Source organism: Sapajus apella, unplaced genomic scaffold, assembly GCF_009761245.1.
Source record: "Sapajus apella isolate SASKATOON/1434 unplaced genomic scaffold, GSC_monkey_1.0 scaffold35, whole genome shotgun sequence".
NCBI classification, from domain to species: domain Eukaryota; kingdom Metazoa; phylum Chordata; class Mammalia; order Primates; family Cebidae; genus Sapajus; species Sapajus apella.
The window spans coordinates 14,153,664-14,164,752 of NW_022436975.1; positions in this window are offsets into that span (position 1 = coordinate 14,153,664).

Here is an 11,089-nt window from a genome sequence, read left to right on the forward strand (position 1 = left end):
GGACGGCGATGTGAACACACGCACGGCTCAGAATGCGTCTGCTCCCGGCGTCTCCTGCGAGGCGGGCACGCCCAGGCCACGCCTGCGGAGCATCAGCCTCCCCTGATCAACCGCTGTCAGCACCGCCCACCGACAACCGCTAAGTAGCCTGCCACCGGGGCAGAAATGGTGACTGGTTGCTAGTCATTAAATTGCTGTGATTGTTCCTAAATGTATGGGTATATAGCTTGTATTAGGTGAAAGTTCCCGTCTATAAGGGCCAACTTAAATTCAGAATAAAACAATGTTTGAAAACCTACTACATCAATGCTCAGTATTGAGGGTGAAAACATACCTTAGCCAATGTCTTTTTCACAAGAGATTTAAATTTAGTAATTTTCCTTAAAGGCAAAAACTTGACTCGTAGAGAAAGCACGAACAGTTTTAGCATATTGCAAGAAGAGCAAATGCAGTGAATAATCTGGTTTAACAAGAAAATAACGCTATTGTAAAAGGGTGTGGTGAGAGGTAAGCAATAAAGGATGTGATGAAAGACATGAAAAGGCTGAGCTGCTTTTGAGCATGATTAAATAGACAAGTAGCCTTGTAAGTAGGAACTTGTGGTGCCAGAATAATTGACTGTTCACATAGAAATTTTTTTTTAACCTGGCATTGCACACAAAAATAAACAGGTAAAGTGAATTTGTAAATACGAAAGGCAAAATGTAATACTTTGACAAGAAAATATAGAAACATATGTTCATAACTTTGGCTGTCAGAAGGGTTTCATAAAACATGAAAAAAGTTAATTAAAAATTGACTATATAAGAAAATTAAAGTTAAAGCGCAATCTTGGAAAATATAAAATAGAGGCAAGTATTTCTAAAATTTACAAAGATATAATAAGAACAATAACACAATAGAAAAATGGAAAAAATATGAAAAGCAAGCCAAACTTTCTGTACTCATCAGAAAAATGCAAGTTAAAATAACATTTCACATCCATTAGACTGTGTAGAAAAACGGCCTGTTTCCTGGCAAGAGTGACACCATCTTGAAGCAAAACTATCATGAGGACTGATGTTGGACGCCTGCACACCAAGGTGTTCTGCAGCAAAGGTCTTTAAACAATGCTCATAACATCCATAACCCCTCATAAAGATGCTTATCTAATGTCCCCAGTGGTTACAATTGTTTAAGAGCTAACCAGTTGCACTTGTCTTTACCTTAAAAGCTTGCTAGATAAATAATACTTTCTGCAGGGCAAGTACAGAGGTTGCTTTTGTTTGTCTCTATTCTTTCCTTCTGAGAGATTGGATTTGTCAGCCTCTTTGGTCTCCAAGCTTCCTTGGGCTTTGGAAGCAAGTTTCCATAAATTGACAAAAATGTAAGTCAAGGATGTAGGAAAATGAGAGTTGTCTGAATTTCTGGCCGAATTGTAATTATTATAACTATTTTTGAAAACAAGTAATATCTGGTAAAGGTGAAGATCTACATACTCTGTAACCCAGTACCTTTTGGATATAAGTACGTGCCTAGATTAATGCATGCACATGGACCAAAGAAATATGTATAGGTATGCTCTTTGGAGGATCTTTTTGTAACAGTAAAATATTAGATGTAAATGACCAATGTCATGAAGCTTTTCCCTTATGTTTTCTTCTAGTCATTTTATTGTTTCAGGTCTTATATTTAAGTGCTTAATTCACTTTAGTCGATTTTTGTACATGGTGAGAGGTAAGGGTCTAATTTCCAGTTTTCCCAATACTTCCTGTTAGGCTTTAAATTTTTCCTCTTGCTAATTGCTCTAGCTGGGACTTCCAGTACTATATTGAAAAGAAGTGGTGAGAGTAGGTATACTTGTCTTATCACTGATCTTAGAGGAAAAGCTTTCAACATTTTACTGTTGAGAATTATGTTAGCTAAAGATTTGTCATATGTAGACTTTATTGTGTTGAGGTACATTTCCTCTATACCTATACCCGATTCATTAAGAGTTTTATCATACAAGGATGTTCAATTTTTTCAAATGTTTTTTCTGTATATGTTGAAAACATTATATGATTTTTATCCTTTATTAATGTGGTCTGTCACCAATTTATTTGTGTGTGCATATATATGTCTATTATAGTATATATAGGCAATGTATATTGTGATGTCTCCTCTTTCATTTCTGATCTTATTGAGTAGTTTCTTGTTTTCCTAGTTAGTCTAGCTAGGGTTTGTCAACTTTGTCATTTCAAAAAACAAACTTAGTTTTGTTGACATTTTCCATTGTTTTTCTAGTCTCTATTTATTTCTGCTTGGATTGTTATTATTTCCTCTCTTCTATCACTGGGCTTGGTTTATTCTTATTTTTATAGTTTCTTGAGTGGTAACATTAGATTATTTGTAAACTTTCTCTTTTTCTTTTTGATGTAGGTGTTCATTGCTATGAATTTCCCTCTTAAGATTGCTTTTGCTGCCTCCCATAAGTTTTGATATATTGTCTTACCATTTCTGTTTGTCTCAAGGTAATTTTTTTTATTTTATTTATTTATTTATTTTTTTTTTTTGAGACGGAGTTTCGCTCTTGTTGCCCAGGCTGGAGTGCAATGGCGCGATCTCGGCTCACCACAACCTCCGCCTCCTGGGTTCAGGCAATTCTCCTGCCTCAGCCTCCTGAGTAGCTGGGATTACAGGCAAGCGCCACCATGCCCAGCTAATTTTTTGTATTTTTTAGTAGAGACGGGGTTTCACCATGTTGACCAGGATGGTCTCGATCTCTTGACCTCGTGATCCACCTGCCTCGGCCTCCCAAAGTGCTGGGATTACAGGCGTGAGCCACCGCGCCCGGCCTCAAGGTAATTTTTTATTTTCTATTTGCTTTTTTCTTTAACTGTTGGTTGTTTAGGAGCATGTTGTTTCATTTCAACACATTTGTATGTTTTCCAAGATGTCTCCTGTTATTGATTTCTAGTTTCATGCCATTGTGATCTCAAAAGATACTTGACATGATTTCAATTCTCTTAAATTTGTTAAGATTTGTTTTGTGCATTAACATATGGGTTATCCTGGAGAATGTTCCATGTGCACCTGAGAAAGATGTTTATTTTCTTGCTATTGGATACAGTGTTCTGTATATTTCTTTTAGGTCTATTTAGTCTAAAGTGTAATTCAAGTTCACGGTTTCTTTTTTGATTTTCTGTCTAGATTATTTGTCCATTATTGAAAGCGGGCTATTGAGAACCCCTACTGTAATATTATTACATTCTATTTTTTCCTTTAGATCACTTAGTCATTGCTTTATATATTTAGGTGCTCTAATTTTAGGTGGGTGTATATTTACAATTGTTATATCTTTGTGGTGATTTAACTTCTTTGTTATTATGTAATGACCTTCTTTTTCTCTTTTATAGTATTTAACTTAAATCTATTTTGTCTGATATAAGTATAGCTACCCTTGCTCTCTTTTCATTTCTATTTGCATGGAATATCTCTTCAATCCCTTCACTTTCAGTCTATGTGTGTCCTTATTACTAAAGTAAGTCTCTTGTATGTGGCGTATGATTATATCTTGCTTTTTAAAAAAATCCATTCAGCCACTCTATGTATCTTACTGTACAGTATAATCCATTTATATTGAAAGTCATTATGGATAGATAAGAGCTTACTACTGCCATTTTGTAATTTCTTTTCTGTTCGTATTATAGGTCTTTTGCTTCCTTCTTCCTCTCTTATCTTCCTTTGTGGTTTGTTGGCTTTTTGTGGTTGTATACTTTTTGTTCTTTCTTTTTATATTGTGTGTAATAACTACTATGATTTTTTGCTTTGTGATTACCACGAGGCTTACATAATATAGCTTATCCTTAAAACAGTTTAATCTGATAATAACTTGCCTTTAATTGCATATAACTCTACACTTTCACCCCTCCCACCCACATTGTATTATTTTGATGTCAAAATTTACATTTTTTGGTAATTTGTATTCATTAATAATTTGCCATAGCTACAGTTGGTTTTAATAGTTTTGTCTGGACACCACTGAATAGATAGCTGTTCCTGATATACATGTGCAGGCATTGATTTCACTGCCACCACCCTGATGAAGTGCTTTGGCTGTCACTCCTCATCAGAGTTTTGTTACCAGCAGACTGGGAGCACCTTCACTTCTAAGGTGCAGTAGGTGCTTAACCTCGAGGGACCAGAGAACAAAGCCATGGGCCTGGTACCAGACCTCCAGGATTACAGCAAGCAGTCCAAGAGTACATAGCTGAGCTTTGGTCCCCTGAAATCTTCCAGAAAGAAAACCAGTCAACTAAACCCAGCTTACACCACAGTCAAACCCGCAAGGATATCAAAGAATATAAAAGCAAAAAAACCCCATCCAAAGGGCAGCAATTTTAATGTGCATTAAAACAACGTATAACATAACCACATTTATTTAAGAATGTATTCCAATATCAAACAGCAAATTCCAACAATACAAGAACTGCAATTATATTTTCACCAACCTAATAAAAGAGCTAGAGAACCAAGAGAAACCCAACCTCAAACTAGAAGACAAGAAACAACCAAAATCAGAGATTAACTGAAGGAGACTGAAATACAAAAAAAAAAAAACAAAAAAAAAAACCATTAAAAAGATCAATGAATTCAGGAGATGATTTTTGGAAAAATTAACAAAATAGGTAAACTACCAGCTAGACTATTAAAGAAGAAAAGAAAGAATATCCAAATTAACACAATTAGAAATAGCAATGGAGATATTACCACTGACCCCACAGAAATACAACAACCATCAGAGAATATTATAAGCTCCTCTGTGGACATAAACTAGAAGATCTAGAAGAAATGAGTAAATTCCTGGGCACATACACCTTCCCAAGACTGAATCCGGAAGAAATTGAATCCCTAAACAGATCAATAAAGAAGTCTGAAATTGAATCAGTAATAAATAGCCTACCATCCAAATAAATAAATCAATCCCAGGACTAGATAGATTCACAGCTGAATCCTACCAGATATACAGAGAAGAGCTGGGATCATTCCTGCTGAGACTATTCCAAAATGCTGAGGGGGAGGGACTCCTTCCTAACTCATTCTATGAACCCAGCATCATCTTGATATCAAAACCTGCAGAGACACAACAACAACAAAAAACCTTCAAGCCAATATCCTTGGTGAACATCCATGCAAAACTTCTCAATAATATACTGGCAAACCAAATCCAGCAGCACATCAGGAAGTTTATCCACTGCCAGACTTAATACCTAAGTGGGCTCCATGAGCTCCATGGGCTCCATTCTGCAGCCCATGGATCAAGGAGTAATTTTCAAATCTTATTATTTAAGAAAGATATTTTAGGCTGGGTGTGGTGGTGCACACCTGTAATCCCAGCTGTTCAGGAGGCTGAGGCAGGAGAATCACTTGAGCTTAGTAGATGAATGTTGCAGTGAGCTGAGATCACACCACTGCACTCCAGCCTCGGTGACAGAGTGAAAGTCTCTTTCAAAAAAAAGAGGAAAAGGAAAAAAAAAAAAAAGAAAAAAAAATATTTCATAAACCTATGGCTACCATAGGGGGTGCTTCATCCAATGGATCTAGGAAAAGTAAGTTGAAAAAATTCAACATTTTAGATGCCATTAAGATGGTTCCTGGCCAGGCATGGTGGCTCACACCTGTAATCCTAGCACTTTGGGAGGCTGAGATGGATGGATCACTTGAGGTCAGGAGTTCGAAACCAGCCTGGCCAACATGATGAAACCCAATCTCTACCAAAAATACACAAAAGTTAGCCGGGCATGGTGGTGCATGTCTATAATCCCAGCTATTCTGGAGGCTGAGGCAGGAGAATCACTTGAACCCAGGAGGCGGAGGTTGCAGTGAGCCGAGATCATGCTATTGCTCTCCAGCCTGGGTGACAGAGCAAGCCTCCATCAAAAAAAAAAAAAAAACCTATTCTCAATTCATGGGGCGAGGCCAAAATATCATCATTAACAGGAGTTTAGAAGTTGATTCCAACCCTCATGGATGATTTTGAGTGGTTTAAGATTACAGTGGAGGTAGTAACTGCACATATGGTGGAAATAGCAAGATAACTAGAATTAGAAGTTGAGCCGGAAGATGTGACTGAATTGCTACAATCTCATGGTGAAACCTGATTGGATGAGAAGTTACTGTGAACATTGTTGAAATGACAGCAAAGGATTTAGAATATTGCATAAATTTAATGGGTAAAGCAACTGCCAGGTTTGACAGGATTGACTCCAATTTTGAAAGAAGTTCTATTGTGGGTAAAATGCTACCAAAAAGCATCACATGCTATAGAGAAATCTTTTGTAAAGAAGCAATTGATGCAGCCAACTTCATTGTAATTGTATTTTAAGAAATTGCCACAGCCACCTCAACCTTCAGCAACCACTACTTTGATCAAGTCAACAGCCATGAACACTGAGGCAAGACCTTTAACTAGCAAAAAGATACAATTTGTTGAAGTCTCAGATGATCGGTAGCATATTTTAAAAATAAAGTATTTTTAAGGTGTATACATTGGGTTTTTTTAGACACAATGCAATTGCACACATAAAAAGTACAGTAGAGTATAAATAAAACATTTATTTGCACTGGGAAACCAAAAAACATTTGTGACTTGGTTTATTGCAATGTTTGCTTTATTAAGGTAGTCTGAAACAAAACCCACAATGTCTTTGAGGTATGCCTGTATTATGCTCTGATGGTGATCTAGAGCTGAGAGGGGTTCTGGAGACAAGGCATTTAATCAGCAGGATCCTTATAAGCAAAAGCGGAAGGATAACTACAACAGGTGTGTTAAGAAGGGAAATCAAGACTTGAGGCGAGGAAGCAACCAATCTAGTGGATTCCAGGAAATCGATGTGATGAGGTCTTTTTTATTGAGTTAGGACTGTGTTGGCAGCAGCATACATTTCCTCATTAGCAGCTGAATATTCTCATTTATGATGTAAAGATCAGAGACATTTTGGGTAATAATCATGCAGCAGCTACTTCCAAACAAAGCATGTCTCACCTCTAGATGCCAAGGCCATATTGAATGCCAGTGGTGGAGCTCTGTGTGTTGAGTCTTTTGAAATTCCAGCAGGGGAAGAATGAAGTTCTTTATTTGGTTGTTTGCAATGCATTAGAGCATGGAAGATGTGAGAGTTTCTTTTCACTCTGAGTATCCCATACTGTAGCTGCTCCAGGCAAAAAAAGTGACCTTAAATGTGATCAAATGCAGCTTTTAGTTCTGGAGATTTCCTACTAATATTTCAGCTTCCTTTTCAAGGGTGTCTCAGATCTAGCAGTGAAAGGAAGAATGAAGTAATATTTTGGTGTCAACCTCTACATTTTCAGGAGGCACCGTTACTAGTGCTAGTGCATTATCAAGACCAATGATGGGCATTGAAAGGGACAGAGAGGAATTTAAAGAGTTTAAGAAGGTAGTTGAGCTACATATATGGTAGGAGTTGACAAGACTGGCTAAATAACACGAGCCTGTCCAGTGTTCCAGGAGACACCAGTAGTTTCCTCTTCCATAAATGAAATAGTTGTCTTTTGTGGCTAACCAAGTGAAGTGGGAGCAATTCTCTTTCACTATACTAGGTTAAGGAAAGGGTATGGCTACAAGAGAAATCACTTGATTGGAACTTTTCTATATGTAAATCTTTAGTGTCCCCATGGCAATTCCCTATGTTGAACTTATTTCATATAATGTTGTATTATCTGCAGGAAAATGATTAATAGTTACAAGTACTGTCATCAGAGTTGACAGAGTAAATGATATAAAGCCAGAAACTACAGCGTAGAACATTGCTGTCTGTAAAACTGTGAGATAAATAAGAATGACATTTTACAAAAGTGGTTCAGATTCGATTTGGATACTTGTGTGATTTATATAAAATATAGGAAGAGATTCCTAACATTGCATAGAGGAAAACAGTTAAATCAATATCTGTGAAGATTTTTTAAATGAGAAGAGTAATTTGGGGGAAGATGGTGTATTAGTCAAGTCTTGCACTGCTATGAAGAAATAACTGAGCCTGGGCAAAAGAGGTTTAGTTGGCTCACAGTTCTGCCGGCTGTACAGGAAGGACAGCAGATTCTGCTTCTGCGGAGGCCTCAGGAAGCTTACAATCATGGTGAATGGTAAAAAAGGAGTGAAGCATCTCACATGGCAGGAGCAGGAGCAAGAGAGAGTTAGGGCACAGATGCTGCACATTTTTAAACAACCAAATATCATGAGAACTCACTCACTATCACAAGAGCAGCACCAAGGGAATGATGCTAAACTGTTCACAAGAAGTCCCCTCCAATGATCCAACCACCTCCCATCAGGTCCTAGCTCCAACACTGGGGACTACAATTCAACATTAAATTTGGTGGGAACACAGATCCAAACTATATCAGGTGGTTGATCCAAGAGAGAAAAGGATGAATAAAAGCAGTACTTTTGGCCGGGCGCGGTGGTTCACGCCTGTAATCCCAGCACTTTGGGAGGCCGAGGCGGGTGGATCACGAGGTCAAGAGATCGAGACCATCCTGGTCAACACGGTGAAACCCTGTCTCTACTAAAACTACAAAAAATTAGCTGGGCATGGTGGCGCGTGCCTGTAATCCCAGCTACTCAGGAGGCTGAGGCAGGAGAATTGCCTGAACCCTGGAGGCGGAGGTTGCGGTGAGCCGAGATCGCACCATTGCACTGCAGCCTAGGTAACAAGAGCAAAACTCCGTCTCAAAAAAAAAAAAAAAAAGCAGTACCGGGTTCATTGTTTTTTTTTTTTTTTAGATGGAGTCTGGCTCTGCCAACCAGACTGGAGTGCAGTGGCATGATCTTGGCTCACTGCAACCTCTGCCTCCCGTGTTCAAGCGATTCTCCTGCCTCAGCCTCCCAAGTAGCTGGGACAACAGGCATCTGCCAACATGCCCGGCTAATTTTTGTATTTTTAGTAGAGACAGGGTGTCACCATGTTGGCCAGAATGGTCTCAATCTCTTGACCTCGTGGTCTGCCTGCCTCAGCCTCCCAAAGTGCTGGGATTACAGGCGTGAGCCACCGTGCCCATCCAAAAGCAATACTTTTAAGAAAGATTTTAAGATTGAATAGTCTCTTCAGTACAAGCCATCCAAAAGTTTTCAGCATCCTTTCTAAAGGTAGGCAAATAGGGAATAGAAAAGGAAGGGTAGGGAGGGCAAAAACGAAAAGAGCAGGCCTGTCTCAGAAAGTTTTTGTACTTATGAATGCAAAAGGACAATGAGGATAATGAGAAGGACACAAAGGGAGAATATGGAAGGAATTAAAAATAGGACTCATAGGGGATCTTGTTCTGGTGTCTTGGGTAGAAGTCAGCCACCTGATGGCATCATGCAGTTGTCTTAGGAAAGCAGTCTACTTCATGTCATCATCTCCTTCTAGAAGCTCTTGAAAGACCTCCATTTTAATGTTTCTTGTTGGATTGAATTTTATTTGAAGCCTTGTATTTTTTTAATTATAAAATGCGAACCTAAGGTTGTACTCTTTGTAGCCTTGCCGTGTCAGGGTCACTCCCTGTGGGGGTCTGTCCTGCAGACCCTGACTCAATGATAGATGAATAAATTCACTCAGACACTATATGCAGTATATGAGCATGCTGGGGTGTCCGGGCCAGTCACAGACACTTGAGGAGAGTGCTGTAAAGAGTTAGCAGCTGCCAGCCCTGACATGTTGGCCTCACCATCTGGCCTTTATTCAGCACATGTTAAATGAAAAAGGCTTTGAATCAACACAACTAGAGTGTGGGGATTAAAAGATTCTGGGGCCTACAGCAAACACCATTAGTGGGTAATATCTTTGGTAGACCTTCCCCTGAGAGAGAGACATCAGGAATAATTAAAGGTTAGTTTATAGGACCGCATGAATAAATAAGTTATTCAGATAAACTCCCCAAAAGTCTCTAGCTATTTGCTTTTCTTATCAACTAAAGGTAAAGGGGATAAGGCTGCCCTCAGCTGAAACTTCTACTAAAACTATGCAGATTTCTTGGCCTTCCAAGAAGGTTTGCGACTATATTGTATAACTTTTGCTAATAATTTTCCCTTAATATTTTTGCCACCACTCTGACTGAACTCCCACATTGCAGCAGTCTTGGTGGTGAGGAAGAGAGCTATGATTTGGTTGAGGACCCCTAAAGTATATCCATCCCTTTTGTGTAAAAAGGGAAAGGTTAATGAGTAATTGGGGCATCTAGCAGTGAGGGAAGGTGATACAGAGGACTTCTGGCTTTGAAATGCAGACACAGAAGCCCAATTAAGGGGCTTTGGAACAGTCTACTTAGCCATCATTCTAAGGAAGAAGCAGTAGCAAAAAGGCATCCAGTTTTGGCAACAGCCAATGTATTCTAGAAACAGTCAGAGTTATCTTTTGTCTTTTGGGAAAAGGAAATTGATGATAATGTTAATTCTTTAAGGAGATAAAATGTGTCCTTTAAAGGAGATATGATGTCTTAGGCACTTGAGGGCTGTTAGTTTTATGTTGGGTTTAATGATGTTATGTCCCTTGTGGGCAAATATTGTTTGGAGCAAATATTGAGTGTTAACAATCACCATTGAACTGAGAAGGGCTCATTTACCTTCTAAATTCAGGTACTATCGGGGCTCAGACACTTTCAGAGGTGACAGATGGACTGAAGTTCCTCAAATGAGGCTGGCCTGAATCATAAGTGGATGAGACTGAGCAGGTACAAGTGGGGACTATGCCTGACCATTTCCATCTCAGACCCCTACATCTTCCCAAGTGCATGATGCTCTAAGAAAGAGAGGAATGTATGGTACAAAAAGCTCTGCTGTGGGAAACCCACCAAAAGAGCTCAACACAGCAGCAGCATGTGTTTTCTTGTTGGCCAGAGAGAGAGTCACACATGAAAGCCAAATGGCAACAGGGTTTTATTTAACAATGGTTAACCACTTGCCTGAACAACCCCAGAGAGAGCAGCCTATAAAGTATGTATGAATATATATGATTTTAAAAGAATTAAAATTCAAAATAAATTAAAAATAAAACCTGTTATTTGTTAAGATACTTAAAGACATTGGAGTGAAGTTTGAGATGCAAATAAAGACTAGTGGGTTAGAACTTAT